The sequence below is a fragment of the Equus przewalskii genome, chromosome 25, assembly GCF_037783145.1.
Source record: "Equus przewalskii isolate Varuska chromosome 25, EquPr2, whole genome shotgun sequence".
Lineage (NCBI taxonomy): Eukaryota > Metazoa > Chordata > Mammalia > Perissodactyla > Equidae > Equus > Equus przewalskii.
The window spans coordinates 14,146,504-14,170,215 of record NC_091855.1 but is presented as its reverse complement, the minus strand read 5'-3'; the positions used below and the strand labels follow the sequence as shown (position 1 = coordinate 14,170,215).

General features: G+C 42.2%; 1 protein-coding gene and 1 long non-coding RNA gene across 17 annotated transcripts in view; one reads left to right on the top strand and one right to left on the bottom strand.

The window, feature by feature from the left end:
• The window catches only part of RAD51B (RAD51 paralog B), a 672,513-nt gene that overhangs the window by 145,243 nt on the left and 503,558 nt on the right, over nucleotides 1-23,712 (bottom strand). The gene's annotated exons all lie outside the window — the stretch shown is intronic.
• Nucleotides 1,875-4,517, top strand: LOC139079383 (uncharacterized). The gene is made up of 2 exons (XR_011532987.1): nucleotides 1,875-1,985; nucleotides 4,321-4,517. It is a non-coding gene; the product is annotated as an uncharacterized lncRNA (long non-coding RNA).

Below are 23,712 nucleotides of genomic sequence, written 5' to 3'. Positions count from 1 at the left end.
GCCTGGCTGCCCGTGCCTAGAACTGCTATTTCCAGAAGCCCAAGAGCCAGTAAGGCCTCTAGGCAGCCACTGATGGGGTCTTATTTGGGGGTGCCAGAAGGTCCCTCGTCAAAATCTTCCACCTCCCACTTACTTGTAATGGTCTGAAATTCTCATTAGAATCATACATTTGGACTAAATCTGTGTCTTCAGGCAGTCTTCCTGGTTAACACACACAAATACCATCAGACAGAGAACATTCTCCAAAATGAGTCAGTAGATAGTCTTGCCTAAAATGCAGGAAGTTGAAGCTCAAAACTCAGACGAAAAGTGATCATGAAAGGGGTCATAAAACTACCTAATATAAGAATATCCCTGGGCTCTTCGTGGGGTCCAGCACAGCCTGACACTGAGCCCCCAAAGGAAAGGGGTGGGGGAGGTTACAGTCTTCCTTTTTTGTCACCATGCTAAGGATTAGCGCTGTTTAGAAATTTGGGGGGGTCTTTTAAAGCATCATAATCCTACAAGGACTTTTTATTATTTTTTTAAGAGAACAAATTTGAAATGTAACATTGTGGAAGTTTAAGGTGTACAACGTGTTACTTTGATACATTTATATGTTGTGATACGATTGCCGATGCAGTGCTGTCATCTTGCATAATTATAGTACAATATTATTGTCTATATTCATTACCTACTTTAGATCTCCATGGCTTATTTACTACTACTTGTAAGTTTGTACCCTTAAACACCATCATTCTTATTTCTCCCACCCCCTATGCCCTGGTAACCACCATTTTACTGTTTTTTACAGGTTTAACTTTTTTAGATTCCACGTGTAAGTGATATCATACAGACTGTCTTTCTCTGTCTGACTTGTCTCATTTACCATCATGTGCTCAAGGTACATCCAAGGTACTTTTCATCCTTAATGTTGATGTGACTGCGCTAGGGACTATTTGCCAGTCCCACCAAACAACTGGCTTTCTTTCTGTTTTCCTCTCCCCACAGTATGAATATAGCTTTATGTTTTTTTGATTATATAAATAACAGATGTTCATTATAAACAATGCAAGCAATATAGAGAGCTACGAAGAATAAAGCAAACCAGCCCCTTCCCAGCGGTTCCGGGTGAGGGAAACTCTTTGTGTCAGGAACTACAGAGCAGAGTCTGGGCTTCTAAGCTCCCTTCTCTCCCCTGGGGCCCTTTAGAGGTGGGATAGGAGGGAAGGCCAGAAGATCTGGTCTTAAAAAGTCCTAAACTCTTTCTGGTCCCACGTCTTTCCAATGTCAACTTCAATCTGTCATCCCTCTGCTCCTTTCCTCCTGCCAGGCAGGGAACTGCCTTCTGGAATGGCACACAGCAACCTTGGCTTGGCTTAATTAGGAGGCACGACAATGTGAAAAGCCTCTCCTTTGTTCCCCCAGGGTACCCATCTTAAATAACAACTCTCTCCATTTTTTTTCCCTCCTTCCCAAGGAGTTAATCATGTTTTAGAAGTAAACTAGAGCTTTGCCTAATTACTATGGGACAAAAGCTTTTATCACAAAGACAAGAGCCCACACATTAAAGAGTTTTCTTAGTGCTCAGGCAGAGTTCTTCTAATAGCAATGAGGAAGAACGAATTAGAGGTAACTACCCTAATGACAATGTGGATTCCTGTATACAGAGGCAGGCGGATTCATCCCTGGGGGAGCCAGCCAGGACTCTATAAGGACTGAGAAACTAAAGAGGAAGAAAAGCAAGGAAAAAGAGAATGCAAGCAAAAAACAAAAACAAAAGCCAGGTTTAGCAACACAAGAGCCGAGAGCTCCGTCTTCTTTCGCACAGCTGCAGAATCTCGGACTCTCAGAAGTCACATGAGGAGGGAGTGTAATCTTGGGGACAGCTTGGGGGATGGGCCTAAAGGAATCTCATTGTTCTGAGCTTGGATTTATTTGCTGACCTGGAGCAGTTTTCTGAGGCAGGATTAAGACATCAGGATCAAGAGAGAGGACCAATTAAGGTGGGGCCCTATTAAAAAACAACAACTATATTTAAAGATCCATTCAGTCCAGACCCGGGCAGAACAACTTTTATGGAGCATTTGTATAATGTTACTACGCTCTTTGGGGTTCCTAGGCGGAAGGGTTCAGACAATATTAAGAGACTAAGTCAGCTGTTTCTGAAGTGAAGCTATTAATTGCTACTTCTCTAGCTTAGATCAGTTGTTTGTTTTTTTAAGTAAAAAAAACAAAAACACTTAAAGTGTTTTGAATCCAAGGAACACAATACTTCATTCATTTTAATGTCATCATATTCTTGACTACATTTCTGTATATCCATACCATGAAATACTATGCTGCCACGAAAAAAGATTAGTAACTATATTTACATAGAAAGATTACCCATGATGTATGGACGATTTAAAAAGCAGGTTACAGAACATTGTATATCATAAGGACATACATATTTTCATTTATGCATAGACAAAGTCTAGGAGATTATATACCTCTGGAGGATTTTTGTTCCTACTCTGTATTATTCTATATTGCTTGATTTTTTTTCACAACAAGCATGCATTACTTTTATATTTTTCATCGCAGAATAAATGAACAAAAACATCCTCTCCTTTACACAGGTAGGGAAAGTCAAAGAGAGAGTGAGTGCTCTCCCATAATCAGTCAGCAATCTAGCCAAGATATGCAATTCGTCATTGCCAGAAAGTTCCTGTTGAGCAGGGATAGACTCTAGCTGAATGCCACTGAAAGCAGATCATGCCAGAATGAAAATACAGGACCTAAAAAGGGCAGACACACTTTGCAATTATATAAAACCATATTTATAATGAGTATAAGCAATGGTTACTTAGAACTGAATGACTTATTTAATGTTATACTAATTCAACAAATATTTACTGAGTACCTCCTGTGTCCCAGGTACTGAGCTAGACATTCGGGAAAACAAAGATGGATATGGTGAGATCCCTGCCCATAAGAAGCTACATGGCCAGCTTTGAAGTAACCCAGAAGGCCTAGGGAATCCAGAAGATGACACACGCTAAAAACACTCGCTTCCCAGCTCCTTGCTTTAGGGTGAACAGCAGTCCGAGGCTTTTGTGGCTTAAATGCCTGTACTTCTGGCTTTCCCAGATTAATTTGATCAATCTATAAAAGAGGTATCCTTGTAGAGTATATGGCTTATGTATTTACATTATCTTAAAGTGAGTTTTCTCTCTCCATCAGATAAGCAAGATCCCTGAATATGAACCAAAAGTCCTCACCACTGAGCTACCATGTTTTTAACTTCTTGAAAATCATTCTTGGCTGCCCAGTATCTACTTTTCAAACTCTTTAGCAGGTCCTTCTTAACCTGGGCCAACTCATCTCTCTGGTCTCACTTCTCACCTCTCCCCCTTCTGATCACTCCCAAACCTGACTCTGCTGATTAAATATGTCAGGCACGCCTTTACTTGGGCTGTTCCCTTACCCCTAAATGAACTTCCTTAGAATCCAGCTCAAAAGTCACTTTCTTGGTGAAGCTATCCTCTATCCCTCTCTCTGCCTCAGGTAGGATCAATTGTTCCCATCTCCCCTCCACTTTAAGAGGCCAGAAAGACTCCCAGGCTCTTACTCAGCACATTCCAGGTGTTAAAACTACTGAAATACTCCATACCCTTTGGCAAACAGCTGCACTTCCTAAGCCCTCCAAGGGCCCCATTGCTTCACCAGCCCCAGGACCCTCCTACATGATCCAGCAACTAAAGAGTTACTGCCTGGCACAGTGGAGGCGGATGCTCCAGAACACACTTTCCCCAAAGCCTGCATCTGTTCTCCTGGTCCCTTCCCATGCAGGACCAGTCATTAAATGCTTTTACTATCTTCCTGCCCGGCACACTACATCATGGTCAGTGGTTCCTCAGCTTGCCGATCCAGCTAGATTTTGAAAATTATGTTTTATTCACATTCGCTTTTTTCAGAGCCTAATCCAGTACACAGTAGATTTCAGTAAATGCTAGCTTGCTAAATGACCACATTTTCAAAATTATTACTAATTTCATCTCAGTTACTTATTTGATGCCACTTTTGAACTGGAAAGGATATTTTACAGCCCATAATTAATGATTAAGTGAGACTAAACCAGAAAGGGTTGTATTTTTGTCATGGAAGAAATGATATCAAGGATTTTCAAAAAGCTTAATATGTGGCAAAGAAGCCATGGCTAACTAAAAAGCAATTAAAAAACTTTTTGGGGTTTAAGTCATTATTTTTTTCACTTACTCTTCATCTGAACCTTTTCAAAGAGGCCTATAAACCAGAAAAGCTGTTTAATGTAAGTTTCATGCTTTTTTCTCTCCACAGCAGTGGAGATGAATAACGGAACAGCCAAAGGAAAACTCGGGAGAGGAAGAAGAGCAAACGTCAGAGGAGGAAGAGGAGAAGCAAAGGAATGGAACCATCTAGAAACCAGGGAGGTGAACCTGAATAATCAGAACTGCTCTCTACCTAATGGGAGGATATAAACCCCAATTTAATAATAAAGTTTCTCATTAGTAGAATTTTCTAGCCTCACATTGGTACATAACCAGAAGCACCCAATGTGTGTATTATTCAGTCTCTCCCTGTTGCAAGTCACAGAAATGCAGTTCAGACTAAACAAAAAACGAAATTTGTTGGCTCATATAACTGGAATGTTCAGGGGTAAGTGACCTCAGGCGCAGTTGGATCCAGCGCCTCAAATGATAACCTCAGAACTTCCCTGTCTTCCCCATGGAACATTCTCCCTCAATCTCTTGGTTTTGTGGAGTTGACTTCATTGTCATTCTCAAGTGGGTGCCCTGTGTATGGTGACAAAGATGGCCACTAGGAGCTCCAGGCTTACATTCCACCAATTTAGAGCTTGGATTGTTCCAGCAAAGTCCTGGGTTTACTCTAATCGGCTCAGCTTGGGTTAACTGACTGCTGCAAACCAATCTCTGTAGAAAGGGTATATGATCCTTCTATTGCTCAGACCTCTAGCCAGTGGATACAATCAGTCCTACCCAGATAACGCAGCTGAATATTGAAGAGGGGTGTTTCCTATAAGAAAATTGGGATACAGGTATTAAAAGAAGGGGTAGGAGATCAAGGGTAGGCAAAAATACCAGGTGTCTACTGCACTGTTCATGAAGCAAGACAATCTAGTGGCTAAAAGTCACATTGGAGAGTCAGACAGACCTGAGTTTGACTCCCTTTTCTACCCTTTACTAGTTGTTTTAACTTTGGAACATTTTTTAACCTCTCTGAGCCTATTTCCTCATCTTTAAGATCATGGTAATAACACCCACTTCATAGTGTTACTGTAAAAACCCACCTCACAGTGTAATGTATAGACAATGTTTGTATAGCTTTTACCATGTGCCTATCACAAAAATGGCAGCTGTTAATGTGATTATCAGCATTCCCTTGAGCAGCCATAGAAAGCACAAAGGCTCTTTCCCACAGAAATGAGTAGGCAAGAAGGTGCAGAGCCATAAGCTAGATGCAAACCATGGCTTACAGCCTCACCTTTCAGCCCCTCTGGAGTCCATCGGTTTGATCTTGACACTTGAACAGACTCTCTGCCTCCAGTTCCTTAAACCCCTCTCCGCCCAACATCACATTGTTTTCCCTCTGCTATACAAATTCAGTAGGATGAGTGATCCCACTTCTTCACCAAATCGATCACTTTCTCTTTACTTGTTCACGACTTTGGAAAGTTCTAATACTAGGTTTCCCAATATACAAATGATATAACTTGAAAGCGGCCAATGCCTACTTACAATTTAAGGGAAGTCAGCAATTAAGAATGTTAAGTATACTAATTCCAATAATTTTATTATCCGTGGCCCAGTGATATAGACTGAGGAGGTACGGGATTCAGGAAAGCCAGCTGATTTTAAGATGTATCTGCAGAGTTGTACCTTAACTTAGTGAACAGTAATTCAGAACAACAACAACAACTAACAATTACTTCACTTCTTTGTGCCTTAGTTCCTTTGTCTGTAAAATGGGGATGATACCTACCTTACAAAGACATGATGATTAAATGGATAATTACATGCATAATGGTAAATGGTTAAGCACTTGATAAATTAGCTGTTTAAATGGTTAGCTGTTGCTGTTGTTAAGCACAACGGCATTGGAAGCAAGTAAATTAGTGACCTTACTAGTTCTTTGACAAGTAAGAGATCTTTTCCTTTTGAAAGAAGGAAAGTTTAGGAGATCTGGCCACACTTATAGATTTAGAGCCATGTGAAGTTGGAAAGAGAATTCAGTGGTCTCTTCCCCTAACTTGTCCCTTTGTTACTGTAAGCCCTGTGGGCCAGCTCTTTAACCTGCAAGCCGAGTGTGAATGTGGGAAGACATCCTGTATTCTAATTTGTTGTTGGCTTTGGGCTCCATAATGAGGGTCTCTGCCTACCTCTGGATCTCATAAACAGGGACTTGAGAGGAAATTTGCCAAAGTTCAATTGCATATCAAAGAAAGCCACAGAGCCAGAGAGCTCCCTGAGGACCCGCATAGCCGCTTTGTCTACTGCCAAGCCATAGCCCTAATGCATGGATACGCCTGTGAGCCAAGAGCCAAAGCCACAAAGTTCCACCAGTTCATTTAGCCTTGGCATTTCAATGTACTGAGGGATCTGTTATTTGGGTTGTTGTCTCATTGTTAAGGGGTAAAAACAGAAACATCCCCGTCATCGGAAAACTGGTTTACTAAAATCTCCACCACTACCCCAACCCCACCCCGAACCCTACCGTGAGAAGAGCTCCTGTGTCTTGTGTGACGAAATGGCACAAATGCCAGCTTTTCCCCCCTGGTGAACGCTGATCTCTTTGTGGCCATTCTTTCCCACGGGCTGACTTGGATAGGCCAGTTTCTGCATCCTAGGGTAGGTGCAGCGCACGGCCAAAGTCACCAATGCTCAATCTGGGCACGGGGTCTGCCTCTATCTCAACCCCCACCCCTCTAAAATGAAGCACTCCTGATGGTTTAATTTCTATTCCAATTGCTTTTCAAATCTTCCCTAACATCTTTCCCCCTAAAATGTACAAACAAAAGGATTGATAACTCTTTCCCCTCCTGGAATTTGCTTGTTTCTTAAAACGGTGCCCCCAAATCCAATGACTACAACTTTTCTCCCTGGACGTCACAGGGCTTTGAGTTCTAAAAATGTCCCCATATGGAAAGCTACATAGAGGTCTTACACAAGAGAATTCTGAAGTTACAAATAGTAGCTTGTCATCTTTGGAGAAGTTTATTTCATTTAAGTGAACAAATACACACTGGGCATGTGCTCTCTGCACTGTGCTGGGACTTTTAGGAGTGAGTCAGCCCTGCCTTCTAATTTAGCTGAACACCTCATGTGGCAGGGAAGTGGACAGCAGGTAACTGCATTTAAAACCATGTGCAACAGAACCCAGAGAGCCAATTTTTCAAGATGTTTGAGAAGAATGTAAAGAAATGGTATCATCAAGGCCAGGCCATGAAGGAAGAGTAGGATTTCTTCAAGTGAAGGGCATTCCAGGCAGGTAATCCAGAATAAGCAAAGGACGTAAGGCTGGAAAGTTCTAGGTATTATCGCATGCTGCAAAGTCTTACTGGAAACCTCCAAATTATGAGCAAATTCTAAATTATGAGTAAAGAAAAGGTACCTAGCACCAGTAATACTTCTTATCTGTGAATTCTGTTTGAAGGTTCGAAATTCATCTCTCACTAGACAAGGTTTTATTCTTTGAAGTGCACAGCTTTCTTAAAAAACAAATTTATGTTTTCAGACAGGAAAATGCAGTCCTTGAGAAGTGATTTATGCAAGGCTGGGCAAAGGGCAGTGTCCTGAACTCTGCAAGCAGCCAAGCAGGAGGCAGGTCTCAGAATTCCCGTTTCTGCATTACCATCAGCCCACTCTGCCGTCTAATAAAACAAACCCCATGTCCTGGTTTTGAATATTTGAAAATGGAAAGAAATGTGACAGGTCAAAATCTCAGATTCCCTTGGCTTTCTGATTACTTGCAAATCCACATAAGGCTCGCATATCACTCTCCTCTCATTTTGTCAGCATCTGAATTTGCTTGGTTGTCATGTGAGTGATGAAAACTTAAAAGCTATGTTGATATGTACAGCATGTGGAAAACCACTCCCAGATTCCGTCTGCCCTGGAGGGCCTAGAGGTGCATGTACACATTGTTATACACCCGAAGAGACCTATTCGTCCACGTGTGCACACACTCAACATCACTAGACACTCGTTTAAAAAACACTGCATACTGTGTGCTGACTTGATGGGAAGCCATGGGCTAAGTTCTCAGACACTGGCCAAGAAGAGATGAGATCCAACCCATCCCTAGACCACAGGAAAAATACTTTTGACCACAGAGCTGGCTGCAAAATATTCTTTTTGTAGGAAACAAAATGTTTCCAGCCCTGGGATCCTTTTTTTTTTTGGTCCTTTCACTGTTATTGAGTAGGAAAGGCAAATGCTTAAGCAAGAGGCCAAGTAAACATCTAAGAAAACCAAAACCAGGCTCCTTTGCTGAGAGAGTGGAACACAGGGTGAATGAGTGGCACACTGGACAAGCTCCAGGCCTTGGGAAGCTTTAGGGGCACAGCAACCCAGGCAATTCTTCACGCATTACGACCCCAGTTGAAGCCCACTCCACTGCAGCTCCACTTATTAATGATGTAGACTTGGGCAAGTTACTTCACTTTTCCAAGCCTCAGTTCCTTAAGTGTCAAGTGTGAATAATAATAGTATTGATATCATAGGTTACTGTAGAGAATAAATAAAATAAAATAAAACACTTGCAAAAGTTGCAAAATTCCCAGCACATAGTAGGCACTCAAGATAAACAAATAGGATTTAAGGTAGTTTCCATAACTCCTACTGGTCACTAGAGAACTATTCTCACGGACTGTTAGAATCCAAGGATTCCTTAGAGATTAATACTCCAGCCTCCTATTTTATAAATAAGGAAACAGTCCTAGAGAGATGAAAGGGTGTGACCAAATCATTCAGTCACTAGTCGGCCCAGAGCTAAGACCTTGCAGACTGGATGCAAAGAGTAAAGAGGGTTAAAGTAATTATCACAGTACACCATGTGCTGTGAGTTGGCAGTGGGTCTCAGACTTCAGCGTACTTATGAATCACCTGGGGAGTGTATAAAAATGCAGATTTCTAGGCTCACCCCCAGATCTGCTGATTTAGTCTGGGAAGGTCCAGCAGTCTCAATTTTTAACAAGCTCTGCACGTGGATTCCACGAGGTATTTCTCTGTCTACCAGTCAAGAGACATGACAAGAGGAAGTCATCAGCTGACTGAGCAAAGTGTTAGGGTTGTATCCTATGGTCTAGCACAAACAAATGATGTGGCAAGCCCTACCATAAATGGCGAAGAATACTCCCATTGTACAAAATAGTAAATGAGGTAGAGCATGGCCTTGCTTCTTCTGCATCATTAATTATTTTATAGAAGAGGAACCTATGACTCAGAGTCACTGCTCAAGATCACATATCTAATTAGAAACAAAGCCAGAACTTCATTCTAAAATACCATTATCTTTTTCACAATGGAGAATCTTTTTTCTAGGTACCTGGAAGTGGAGACAGTGGGCTTACATATGTATGTTATATGCCAGAGTCCCTGACTTAATTTTAATCTCTGAAAGAATAAAAAATACCATCCTAGCTTTTTGATGCATTCAAATAGAAAAGTCCCCCCATATTATTTCTGGGGCTACGATTCATTCCATTAGTTCCTTTGTAGGCTAATGGAAGACACTTGGTTGGAAGGAAAAAGTAACAATGCCATACAATGCTGGACATTTCAGAGACACCAGAAACTATACTCACATTGGTTCACACCACCTGCTTCCTTTTCATTAAAATCCTACTCTTCTAATATAAAACATATACCTGACCCCAAGGTCTATACAGTTCCGTGCATTATCAAATAAGCACACAAGTATCCTAGTTAGTGGTTACTCTGTTAAAGAACTTGGGAACTTCCTAGACACAGCCCAAATAAGTCAGTATCAGAGTGGATTCAGAATCATTCTCCAAAGGCTAGAGTTTCAGCTGTTCCCTGTAGTGATGGAGTATCTAAGAGTCTCTTAGCAATTTCTGGGGTTTTGCTCTCACAGACTAGAAATGAAGATTACCTTCTATTTCTTGGTCCAACGCTGAAGGATCTGAGAAGGTAAACAAGTATAGCTCCTCCACTACTGCTTTTCTTTGATGAATGTTTTAAGACAACATTAATCTTCACCTCCCAACAGAGTCCCTTCTTAAAGCTGCTATGAAATGTAGGCAACATAGCCAAGTGAAAGCCACAGGCTGTTTGAAGAAAATCAATAACGTATTCTTGCAGTTGGATGATGCCTATCCTCACAAGAATCTCAGAATGCTCCAATTCATTAAGTCAGTAACAGTGACCTTAAAAAAGATTTATTATAATTTAGGTCAATATTACAATCATTATTATTAGCCAAAGAAAGGAGCTATAGAAATCTCTTTACAGAACCTGAGGTGAAGTCTGAATTAGAATGTAAATACATTGCTAACCACTTAAACATCCTTTCTCTCCTAGAGAGAATTCTGGCCTTTGGAGCTGCTCCTCTGCTCCATGTCATCAGTGCATTCAGAGAATGCCAACTCCTCATCTACAATGTGAACCCATTAAAGGATGGGAGCCTGCCATGCTTTCAACAAGGGAGGGGCAGGGTCTGGGTGCCTGTATGAAGACCCTGGAACATTACAACACACCTCTTTTAGAAGAGGCTCTGTTGGTTTCAAACCCCAACCCCCAGGAGGCATGATTTCCAGCCATTAAAATGTTTCCTGAGCTTAGATGCATCTGGAAAGTTTTGGAAAATCCCACAGGAAGGAGACTCGGCCAAGAGAGCTCCTTTTCTCATGCCATTCAGGAAGCACTGCACAAAATGGTTGCCCTCCAAGACAGCCCAGCTCAGGAACCCAACTCTCAGGGCTGGAGAATCATGGCAGACAGAAGAAGCCTTTGGGGAACAGGGCCAGTGGAGAATAGATTTGGGGTCTCATATTAACCACATGGCAACCAGAGAGCTTACGCAGACCACATCAGTTCAAGGTCCATCAGAAAAACAGGACTCTCCCCAGGTAGTTCAAGAGAGAGAATTTAATGTTGGGGATTAGTCACAAACGTGTGGAAAGAACTAAAAGAAAAATAGGGGACAACAAGGAAACCCAGAGATTAGCAAGAGTAAGAAGCCACCACGATCTTTAGGCCTGGAGGAACACAGGAAGAGATGTTGTTACTAAAGCCCAGAGCCTGGAGCTGCCCAGCTCTGGCTCTTCGTGGAGCTGGGACCACAAAGGGATCATGGAGGAGGATCTAGTGTTACCGCCCGAGACAGCACTGGAAGCAGAGAGGGGGAGGCAGAAATATTTTTTCCATACTTCTGCCCTTCATCCTCCCTCCTGGGCCCAAACCATTCCCAATTGCCAATTTGTGGATTGGAATCTTTCAGAAAACCTTGAAGCCTAAACTGGTAGTTCTCCAAATTAGTTACTGAGTCCACATCCCTGGACTTTAAGTTTGTCAGAATTCACTGGAGAGGAGACACAGCTCTCCACGGGGCCCTCTCCTCCCTGAGCTCAAGGCCTTGACTGCAAATAGTTTGCACCTTCCCTTTCCCCAGCAGGTGTTTCCAAACTTCATTTCTCACACACTCTGATGACCACTGTCTCTTTATAGAAGCCAGGGTTCTAAAGGAAGGAAACAGCATTGAGGGTAGAGAAGAAGGGAATGATGGGATGAAAGCAATGGTGGGGGTGGGGAGGGCGGGAGAGAAAATTTTGACTCAAGATTCTGCACAATTAGAAGAAATCCCTTCTGATCTCTAAGCTAAATCCTGATGGCAGCCATTGAGGTCGAGGTGGAAGAGTGGAAGCAGCCACACTGTCACATCATGTCCCGAGCAGGGCCAGCTCGTCTCCCTCCCAGGCCTGTTTGTCCTACTGTACTAGTCCATTCAGTGAGTGGTAACCTCATCTACTCACTTACTTACATCAGAAACAAGCCCTCCTTCCAACCTCCTTCCAGATCCTCTGTGCTTGAAGGCTGTTGAACCTCCCTCCTTACCATCTCATATTGCTTCCCTCTTCTCCATCTCAATGGTCACAGCTTTGACTAAAGCCCTTATCTCTCTGCATCCTATTTCAAAACCCTCCAAACCTGTATGGCAAACTCTTGCCCAAGAGGGCTTTGTAAAGTACAAATCTGCTGTCACAGCCCCGCTGGGAGTCTCCCAGTGGGGCTGCTGAGAGCCTTCAGGATCATGTCTGATTTGTTCTGCTTTTCCTTGCTTTATCTTTAACTACAGGTCCAGTTTTCACCCTACCCCTATCCATCGTATGGACACCCACATACCCTCCTCAGGAGCACTAAAGGACTACTTGCAGTTCCCACTGCGGAGTCTTTGTTCGTATAGCTTCCTCAGCCTCCTTCCCCATCTACTGGCAAATACTGGTACACCTTTCAAATCTTATCTCAAACATTGTACTCTCCTCTGAATCCTCCCCTGACCATGCCTTCCTTGCTGAGTTCTGACCATCCCAATGTTGATGCCCATCGTGTACTCTGTTGCAGTTCCCTCAATAACTTCTTGTATGTATTTACACATCTGTCTCCTTGTACTAGGTATACAAGGAGAGTACGGTTCTTCAGGGTAGGAAACTGGGCTTTATTTGACTTCACATTCCCAGCGTTTGGTGCACATATCTACCCAGAAAAGATATGAAGGAAGAAAAAGAAGAGAGAAGGAGGGAAGGAAAAGGGAGTGTCCAACACAAAGAATACTTAATGGTCTAGTCTAGAAAAAATAGAAGAGTTATAAGAGGATCCATATCTATGGTTAGAGCACACACAAAAGACTACTATTACAATTACAGTCCCTAGAAGATTTATTGCTAAAGATTTTAAGCTGTAAAGTATACCTTTTCCTAATTGAGAATGAGTATTAGATTTTTAGAAGATCAAAAACGTGACCAAGACTTCACAGATGCTATGGCAGTCACTCAGCCAACTTGTCTCTGTGGGTTTCCTTTGAAAATACTTGGCCTTTGGACAACGACAACATGTAATGAGACCCCCGATACACAGGGGTCCTAGAGACGAATGAAGCCTTTGGTAGAAATGCCTGCTATTTAATTTAAACTGAGATTATAGGCTGGTTTCTGAGAAGGACTGGCCTTCTCGAGTCAATGGGATCAAATGCTGACAGACTCTTGGCAAAGTCAGTCACAGGGATCTTGGAGCAAGGTCTAAATGAGAAAAGGGGGGAAGTATAAAAAGGCAAAGCTAGTACCAGCATGGAGTCACAAGAAGGAAGTGGAGATGGTCACAAAGAAGAGCCTAACATTCCAACACACGGCCGGTACAGGACAGGGTGTCTGGAGAGAAACTGTGTAAGTAGCTACAAATAAGAGAGAAGAGCTTGGAATAAGTGTGGCTATTGAAAGGTTAGAGGCCACACTCGATCTACTGAAGCTCTGTGTCTTAAAGAGTCACCTGTAAGAGAACATACAACTGCCAGAGCTTTCCATTCGAGTAGCACTGACTGAATCTTCATTAGGGTGTTGGGATAATACTTTCAGAGAAGAACAGACAACTCAGAAACGATTTAAAGGTAAAGCATGGAATTGATTACTATTTGGGGAAAGTGACTTTGCAAGGAAAGAGTAAAGGGATAGTATCATTTATATGTCACTCTGTATCATCCATGAGGGAAGGGATGTCTCTACTGGGTGCACCACTCTACCTCCCGGGTCCTGCAGGTTCTCACTGGGAGCAGACCAGGAATAGGTGGGCACAGGTCTGTCTCCACCACAGGCAAGACTCCAGAGAGACTCTCTCTTTCTGCTTTGACAATAAAAGGCAGAACCTTGAAGCCAAAGCCAGAACATGGAAACATGCTGGCTGGAAAGGTCAGATCTTGGAAGTTGAGAAAGGAAGGGCCAGACCTTCCCCTGACTGGATGGTGAGATTCAGAGGACCATGTCCCATGGAGTTCATTCTTCCTCAAGAGTGTTCTGTTACCACACAGAGCTACATTGTTATAGGAAACAACTGACGATTATTTAACAGAGATAGAAAAAGCTGTCTCAGGGCAATGACTCATTCTACTCTTTGAGGGGAGCATTCCACCTAATATAACCATTGAAGGTGGCCATACCACAGTGGTTGAATGGGGAACTTTTCTGTAATTAATTCCAAGCAGTGAGCATGAATAATCTGACATTAACATGGGACTCCGTAGAGGATAATGGTTAAGAACTCAGGGATGTAGGGGAGGGAGAGTATGTATGTGTATGGAAGGGATCCTTAGAAGCCATGTGATTCAGAGAAATTTTTTGAAGCTCTATAAACATCAGTGTACTCATCTATGAAGTATACCTAGTAATACCTATCTCATAAGGTAGTTGTGAGGCTTGAACAATGCCCACAAAGCACTTAGCAGAGTGACTGGCACAAAGGAAAACTCTCAATAAATAGCTGGGTTGACAGAGCAAAGCAATCAGAAAGCAAAGCCAGGGCTGTGGGACTTTTGGTGACTTGTTCTCAATCCCTCCCAGATATACCAGATGCCTCAGTTCTAACTTATTAAGGTTTATAATGATGTGCCTCTTTCTGGAGGTTTGACACTCAGGGAATTCTTTTCCTGGGAGTCATGGATCATCAGCTCAGCTTAATCTCTCATTGCCAATTCTGAGTCGAGGATACGGAAGGTAGGCAGTGGAGTACAGCCACTGTAGCTTGGCTCTCTAAAGGTGTTCTCAAAAGCATAGTCCCTTTGGTAACAATAAAACAAGGGCCCAAGACTCAAGCACACATGCTCTTTGTCTTAGATGCCAGAACTCTTAAGCTCTGCCAAGCCAAGAAGGGAAACTTTCAGAAAGAGACCCTCTGTGGAAAAATCTCTGCTTCAAACATTTGAACTCTAAGGCAGTTGCCAGGAGCCACTGACTGATTTAAAAATCCAGGGAAGGTTATTGGGACTGGGGTGCGTTGGGGGAGTGTGGAGAGAGGGGCAACAGGGTAAAAGGAAGTTTGAGGGAAGGAAGGAATGAGTATGTCAACTCTATGGGAAAAGAAAACTCCAAATTATTTAAAACAGCAGAAATCAGGAAAGTTCCATGATTTATATTGCAGTTGACAACCAATCAGGCATTAGATAATGTTTTGCATATCATAAAATGTTATGGTAATATAATCAGACTTATATAAATTCAAACCGAATGCTAAAGACATATTTAATTCTTTTCCCCTCACACCTCCATCATGTAAATCCTTTGTCTGTTTCCCATCCCCCTATACCTAGTTTCATAAGCTATTAAAATTTTAGAAGGGCATGAAGCCCCACCCTACTCACGGCCCCAATCAGGTTGAAATGCAGACCAGCATTATACCATGTTGTGACCCTCTCAGCCACAGTGGACCCTGGAGAGAAACAGAGATAACAGGCCCAGGCCGTGCACCACCTCAGCAGGCATACTCTCCTGGCAATGGCAAACCGACAACGAGTTCTCCAAGCTGGATCTGCTTCAGCCACATGTGTGACAAGCTATGCTTTTCAAATCATACACACAGACAGGGCAAGGAGCATTTCTGAATCACAGTCACATGCCAGGAGTATTTCCAAGCCAAATAATGGCAAGAAAAATAGAAAAAAGCAAGAAGCAGCTCATCAGCTCCTTCCTAACATCCCTGGCCCAGCGTGGGAGGTGCTGTTCTAATATGTAATTCAGTAAGCTGTGGAGGCAAGCTAAATGACGTTCTAGATCCAGTCATCCTTGGGGAAAAATCAGAGAGAAAGATAATAAGGACTGTTCATTGCACGCCACAAGAATCATCACTAAGTCAAGGCTTCCTTTTCCAGCACATCATTTTATTCCTAAATTTAAAAAAAATGTCTACATCTCAGAGAACATGGTATATAGCAAAAAGAACTTAGGTTCTGAAGCTATGCAAACTTGGTTTCAAATCTTGATACTACTACTGAATATACGTTATTTATCTTCCTAGCCCAGTTTCTCTATTCGTAAAAAGGGAGGTGATAAGATCTACACTGAAGTGCTCTTATGGGGTTAAGGGGAATAATGCATGTAAAAGGATCAAACACAATGCCTGCAACCACCGGTACTCAATGACGGCCAACGCCCTTCCATCTCCAGACAATAAAGAGGGCTTTACATTAGTGTTGCTGGGGGCACTGGAACCAAGTAAGGATGCTCTTCACTACCAAACTATGGGACCCTTAGATTGCAGGGAATGGGTTTCCACACAGGCTGGCTCCTGCCTCCTTTCTTCTATTCCACTCGGACTTTTGAAAATAAAGATGCAAAGACTCAAAATACGATAATCACAAAGCTTCTCCCATGCTGACAAGACCAGAAAACTCCAGGTTTCCTAAACCATGGCATACCTTTAGCCTATGAAGATAGACAACAAGAAGCTCAAGATTAAAGCGTGACCCTCCATGAACACAAATGACCATTTGCAAGAGAGGGGCAGAGAAGTCAGCCCTATTTGCAGGATTTTGTCCATAAGGAAAGTCATCCAGTTAGGAAGTTCGTGCTCATTGTGAAGCTCAACTTGGAAAAAGTCTCTTACTGACATGTCCGGGCCCAAGAATTTAAAACGCTACTTCGTATCTGGCAACTCGTAGCAATGTGAGGTAGGATGCTGCCTTTTAAAGATATTTTCCCTTAGAGTTCTGTAGAAGCTTTTTATGAACCACTGAAAGTCACAGAGGATATAAATACCACATTGCCCATAAACCTCATAATTTGGGCTAGGGGACTCTTTTGCCCAGAGTGTTCCTACCAAAAGTCGGCACGGTAAAGTGAAAACAGCAACAGATTAGGAATTGGGAGAATTTAACTTGAGGTGCATTTCTGCTACTTACTGGTTGTGTGACCCTGAATAAGTCACTTAACCTCAATTGCTTACCCTCATCTGTAAAATGAAGGGGCTAGATTCTGAGTGTGGGTCTGAAGACCACCCGGCTGAGAATCCCCGGAAGGGCTTGCCCTCGCTGAATGGTGACTGGGGGTGGGGCCTGGGAATCTTCATTGCTAACAAACACCTGTGATTCTTAAGCTCACTGGAGTTGAGAATCACTGGATAAGGTGATCTCTAGAAGGCATCTCAGATGGGACACTGTCACATCCTAAATGCTTCTGTTCCAGTGAAAGTGCTGGTTCATTTGTAAATCAGTTCACAGTTTATGTAGCTATTGAATCCTTCTCTTCCTTTTGTTTTTCCTAACCAGGGATGTTGCCCCATTTTCTTCTCAGTCACAGCTAACCAACCAAGGCTAAAATACAACATCCTGTCCAACCTTTAGTCTCAAATGAGCCAAATAAATTTCAGCGTCCTTGACTCTCAGGTCACCGCCTTGTCCAAGAGATCTCATAGCTGTTTCCTATGTTGTTTCCCAACTGAAAACACTTTTCTTCCCTTGCCTGACAACAAGGCCTTCAGTTTGGTTCCAAAGCCCTGTGTCTCTTCTACTTCCTGCAACAGCTGAGATTTCTCTAGAAATCTCTCATTCACATATTTGCGTTGGTTCACTTAGCAAGTTAGAGCTGGGAGGGTCACTGCATATGGGGATTTGGTACCAGACTGTGTATAAAAATAAAACTAGTCAGAGCCAGAGGAGAATGACGGAGGTGATAAAATCTGGTGAGATGAATAGCTCATTAAATGGGAAGTCACCTAAACATTCTGTGAGCAGACCAGTCATTCAGCCCTGATGGTCAGAGATCATGATCCTCAAAGAGAGAAATGAGGCCATGTACTGTCTTCCATGAAAACAAATATTCAACTTACAGTTGTATTCTTTATTCACAGATATGTCTTTTCTACTTTTTGGTGTTAAAGTACCTTTTCCTTTTTGAAATGGTGATAACACTTAATTTTACAACTCTACTTGATTAAAAAATGACATTGAAAACTCTACGGTGGTTCCCCTACCCTTGTTTTGTTTTGATTTTGCTTTGAACTTTTATTGACCCCATGTGGCTTAAAATCTCCCTGGAAAAACTGACTGTCCCCCTCAGTGCTAGGACATGGTCTGTCACAATCAAAGTATCTGAAAGGGAAACCCCCATCAGAAGCAGGGGAGAAACTGTACTCATGATTTTTTAACTTGCAATTTCCAAAGCAACCTCTTCAAGGGAAAGTTTTCTTTACTTGAGCCCATTCAAAGAGAGCCCCATGGAGTTTGTCTTTTTGTAGGTGGTGGGGAAGATATTGATATTCTTGTCTCTAACGTGGAGATAAAAACATGAAATGCCTACTTGGGTACCAGTGTTGTCCCTTCTCAGGTGGAGCTTGTCTCCAGCTCTGCGAGTCTCAGCACACTGTAGTCATTTGCTATTACTACATACTTTCAGGTAGGACTTCCTTAGATTTTAATACATTTGCCTGGTGACCTGAGAAAAAGAATCCTTTTAAAAGTCACCATTCTGGGTTCCCCTTTTATACATTTTCCTAATCTGCTCAATACCTGTTAGAGAATTTCTGGTGGAGGAGCGTGAGCAGGGGGTTAGATTTCACACTTGAGCAGCTCTGAAAAGGGAGGGAACGTTTATACGCAAGGCAATGTACTTGGCTAGGATTCTATGTTCCCTTTGCTATTTCTGCAGATATTTATGCTTAAAAAGAAATTTCTCCCACCCCTGTAGCACAGCCAAACTTCTCCTCTGGCTGGATCCAGTCACAAAAAAAAGTCTCCTTGTCTAAAAAAAGCAGAGGAGCTGGGGTAGAAAACCAGAGAACAAACACGATGACCTGGAATCATTTTACAAAGGGAGAGGGTTCATTTTTGAGTGAGGGCAACTAAGCCTGAATTCCTCTTTGGAGAAATCTGGGAGGAGGAAGACACAGAACTACGACTTATATCAGGTGAAACGTAACCTCCAGCGTCTTCCTCTGAGTGAATGTGCATCTATGCCTGGCATTCTTGCCCCAAACCTACCCTTCAGCTTACCTGGCAGAAAAGATTTATCATCTTTTCTTTAGCTGTTCAGTCCTCCACTGAGCCTTTCCAATCTCAGAGAGGAGAGCTTAAGACTGCGGAAGATGGCAACAAAGATTTCTTATCCTTCCCCTCAGCCAAAGTCCCCATGCTGCCTGTTCCCTAAAAGCAGCAGCAGAACCCTCCCTCACTCCACCCTGTCTGTGTTTAGGGCTTTGGCATGCCTACACAAAGGAATTCCAGGGAATTTCAAGGGAAGCTGGCTTCAACCCTCCTAGAGCCCCCGGTGGGCTGGTTCTACAAAAAAGATTCCTATATTCAGTATTCTTACAATATTTCTATATAAATTCCTGCTTGTAATTGTCAAGGTTTGATGTTAATCTTTTAGCTGACAATTACTAATACTTTAAAGGAACTATTAAACTGCAAAACTCAACTCATATGGGGAAGAGCGATTCTAAATAAGTGGTATGACCTTCCTCAAGACTGGGTTCATGTATAAACACAAGGAATTTGTTTCTTTCTCTCATTCAAAATAAACGTATTGAACGTGTAAGTGTCAAGCACTGTCATTGCCTCCGAGGGCACACAGGTAAGATTCAGTGACAGCCTTCAGGGGCTCATAATTCAGGTCTCACTGGTGCAAGAAGAGAGACAAGTGCTAGGTGGGAAGAATGAGGGAAGATGGGCTAGTTAGGGCTAGGGGGTCACAAGTCTTCACAGTGATGGTGTTTGAGTCTTTTAAAATACAAAATGGACACTGAAAGAAGAATTATATCACCGGAAAGGAAACACTGAGTACCTCCAAGATGCAAAACAACCTGAGACTTCAAGGAAAGCCCAAGGAAGGATCAGGAGCTGGAGTAATATTACTGGCCCTGCTAACAATTTGCTGGGTACTTTAGGCTCTTCCCTCAAGTGTTCTGTAACTTCAGGGTGCCTTCTAAATAGAAGATGAAAATATTATTATAAAGTCTATTTAAATAAACCTCCTATATGAAAAAGTCACCTCTTTCCAATTTGTTGAAATAAGAGAGTCATAATATTTATTTCATCAAGGGAGTGTGAAGCTTAGTTGGGATTAATTTACTTCATTACTCCTTCCAGGGCACTTAAAAATTTATATAGTCCCATATGTGGTTTGTAGGAATAGACACGAGGATTTGATGAGAAATAGTATGAATATTTCATCAAGTTTTTTCATCATTCTTTCAAGTCTAACCATCCTCACTCTAGCTTTTCCAGTCCCTCATTACAACGTACCTGGTTACCGTGAGAACTTCCCAAAGGCAGGCCTGAGCCAATCCATTCTGCATGCTGCTGCCTCATTAATCACCAGAGAACCTTCCTTTGCAGGAGGGCCCTCCATCTCCTCTGCACTCAACTGGACGCTCGATGCTCACACAGCATGTGCTGTTTACATATTTATCTATGTCTCCAAGTAGATTGTGAACAACTACAGGCATCAGCTTACTCATATTTTGTATCTCTAGCATCTCACACAGTAACTAGCAGAGAAGAGATGATTAAATAAAGGCTTGTTAAATGAGTGAATGCATGAACCCTCTGCTCATTACAAGGCAAAACTGAACCTGTGTCTACTGAATGCGTGACTTGCCTTCCTGTTTCTCTCCTCTTGCTGCTCACCCTCACCCCAACATCTTCCCTTTCCTTTCTCAATCACCTGATTTTATCTATTTAAGGCAGAGGTTTTCAACCTTGGCTGCACAGCAGAATCACTTGGGGGAGCTTCACAAATAGGATAAACACTGATGCCTGGCCCCACCGGCAGAGATTTTGATTCAGTTGGTCGGGGTAGGGCTCTGGTGTCAGTATTTTGTAAATGCTCCTGTGATGAATCTAAAGTGCAGCCAGCCTTGAGACACACTGACTTAAAGTGATACTTGAGTCCCACCTCCTCCTGAAAAGACCAGTGTGCCTCTGATGAATTTACCTTCCTCTGGATTCAAAGCAGCTACCTTTTTAACCACTTATTAGATAACAAATCAAACACTCCTTCTGATAGGACCTCAGTACTAGTCTGCTCTTAAACTCTGCATTGGATTTTGGTTATTCATGAGTGTACATATACATCATTACTCACACTAGACCAGAAGAACTTTGAAGGCAGGACTGTGTCTGCTACTTCTTTGCATCCTCATGCCATGCACATGGTAGACCAAAACATATTTTTGATTACAACAAACAAACAGACACACAAAAAACTAGTAAAGCCCATTTTAGTTCTACTCTAAGGACATGTCTTTGGTAAGAATAAAAATGTTGCAAAAAGGGTGGGGCAGGATTGAAGCAGAGTAGGAAAAGAGTAAATAAAATTCAAATGGAAAAAAAGCTAAATTAGTCCAAAAGAAAATGTTTCCCAGCTTCTTAGGAGGGTTTTTGCAAACACTGAAGCAGAATAAACAAGAGAATTAACTTGGATTGTGCCCTGATAAGGAGATTTCTTTCTTGGTTATATAATTTTACAAAGTTTCCAGGGTGTAAAGAAAATAATCAGCCAGGGAGGACTACTTCCCTTGAACTATACAATTCAGCTCTTGGGTTAATCAGCTCACAGATCTGCTCAGCTTGACCTGACACTCTTCCAGCCCTGTGATCTCCGACTAAGCCTCATATTCAAGAGCCCTGGCGTAGAATTCAATGTTATAGAAACGGGATAAAATGTAATCCTCATTCCGTAACCTGGATCCCTCGGTGTAGTGGCCTCTGATTAAGCATCGCAAAAATAAACAAGAAGCTATACCTGGTATGTTCTCCTAGTGGCTGGTGTTTCATAGGTCCGCCTTCTCTAGAATGATCAAGCCATGTTCTCCTACTAAGCAGTGTTACAAGGAAGTATTATTCAGAGCAAGTACCTTAAAGCCTAGCTTTAAAGTATTGTTTCGTGCACATATCCCAGAAAAGGTTTATCTTCATTTGGCTTCTCTGCTTGTCAAGAAGTGAGACCACAGGAAAGGCTCAATGAATCACTAAGCACGCCCTCTGCTAAGGCGAGATAAAGCATCAGCTAGAGACATGTTTTCTATATCAAACTTGATCCTAGTTATTAGGCCAAAACTTTAACAACTGGTCCCAAAAGGCATGCGTATTTCCACAGATTAATTAAATGTAAGTTCTTTCGCCTGGGTTAGCCATTTTAACACTGGTCAGATTTTACTTCAATTTCTAATTACTGTTTGAAAACATGATTCAAGGCACTTAATTCTGCTCTTGATTGATTATTAATGATAATAACAAGTTGTCCTTTGTAGATTAAGATAACACTACTGACTCGTCTAATAGGATGTGAGTTGATAAACTGTCACTGATCCATCCACGCTTCACTCCTGGTTCTTCTCGTGACCAGTGGTCTGCATTTGACCTTATGAGCCAAGAACCAACAGCCACCAAAATCCTCCTGTCACCAAAGAGAGATAAAATACTAGCACTCGTCCTACCAGCTAGTTCCTATTGATACTGACAAAATGGAAATGACTGGTTAATTGATTAAAATAAAAGGAAGAAAAGGGGGCTCTAACTTCTTTATTTACTAATAAATGCTAACTCGGATTAGTAAAACTAGGATTTGGAAGCCTGAAATCCATGATACTATATATAATAGACTGAATCACAAAATCAGCGTGTGTAATCTAAAATCTAAAACAGAGATAAACTATAAGTTTTCAAGGAGTGGAGTCAAGGATCCATGAAAATGAATGGATTCACAAGGAATTTTGCTTCCTCAAATTAGAGTTTAGGTAGTAGTGCTTGACAATCCTTAATGATATCCCTGATAGTTGCAAACAGGGTCTATTTAACATAGTTTATAAACCAGGGTACAAGCCAAAGGTCATTAGGTTCTACAGGAATATTTTTGGATGTGTTCCACTGAAAAGAGAAGTCATGGATTCAGACGGAACCCAGGATACCTGAATCATCAGGGAAAAGGCATCACTGAGGCAGTGAGCACGCCAGGGCCCGAAAACTCAAGAATGTTCGCCCAAACGAAAACAAGCAGCTCCATCTTCTCAGAACATGGCTGACTCAATCACCAAGCTGGAATGTTATTTACACAGTCGCAAGCAAACCAAGAAGAATCTTCTGGTCTGTAACCAAGGGTACTTGGAAAGTTATGTCTGAAACGGGCAAAGGCTCATGTCTGTTTTTGATGATTCTTGACTCCTTGAAAACGAGCCAGTTTACCTAATGTAGTAAAGGGTGACAGCTCTCTCCCCAGCACCTCCTCCAGAAAGGACAATTAGCATGATATTTCATGCCTCTTTAATTAATAACTTGGATTTCTTATATGTTTAACAATATGGGCAAATCTGGGTTCTGAATTCTGCCCCAGCCAACAAATGGGAATAATCACACTGTCTTCTTCCTCCTCCTGCTTGCAGGAGAGGTTGTGGTAGAACCTGGTCCACACAGCAGGATAAAGCTGAGGTTAGACGCCAGGAAAAATAAATTTCCTAGTAATGAAACATTTTACCAAAGAGATTAGACTATGGTGTCCCTTTCTTTGGAGTGGGAGGGAAGATTAAGAAAGGAGTAGAAAGTAACCTTTCTGGATGGAAGGGGAGAATTCTATTGGAGGCCAGGATAGAAACCATAAATAGGGAGCTCTGAGAGAGTCATCGTCCTTCTGGAGTCTTTCTAGCATCATCTAGTACCTTAGATATGGGGAACAGTTTATTCACTTGGCACAATCTGTCT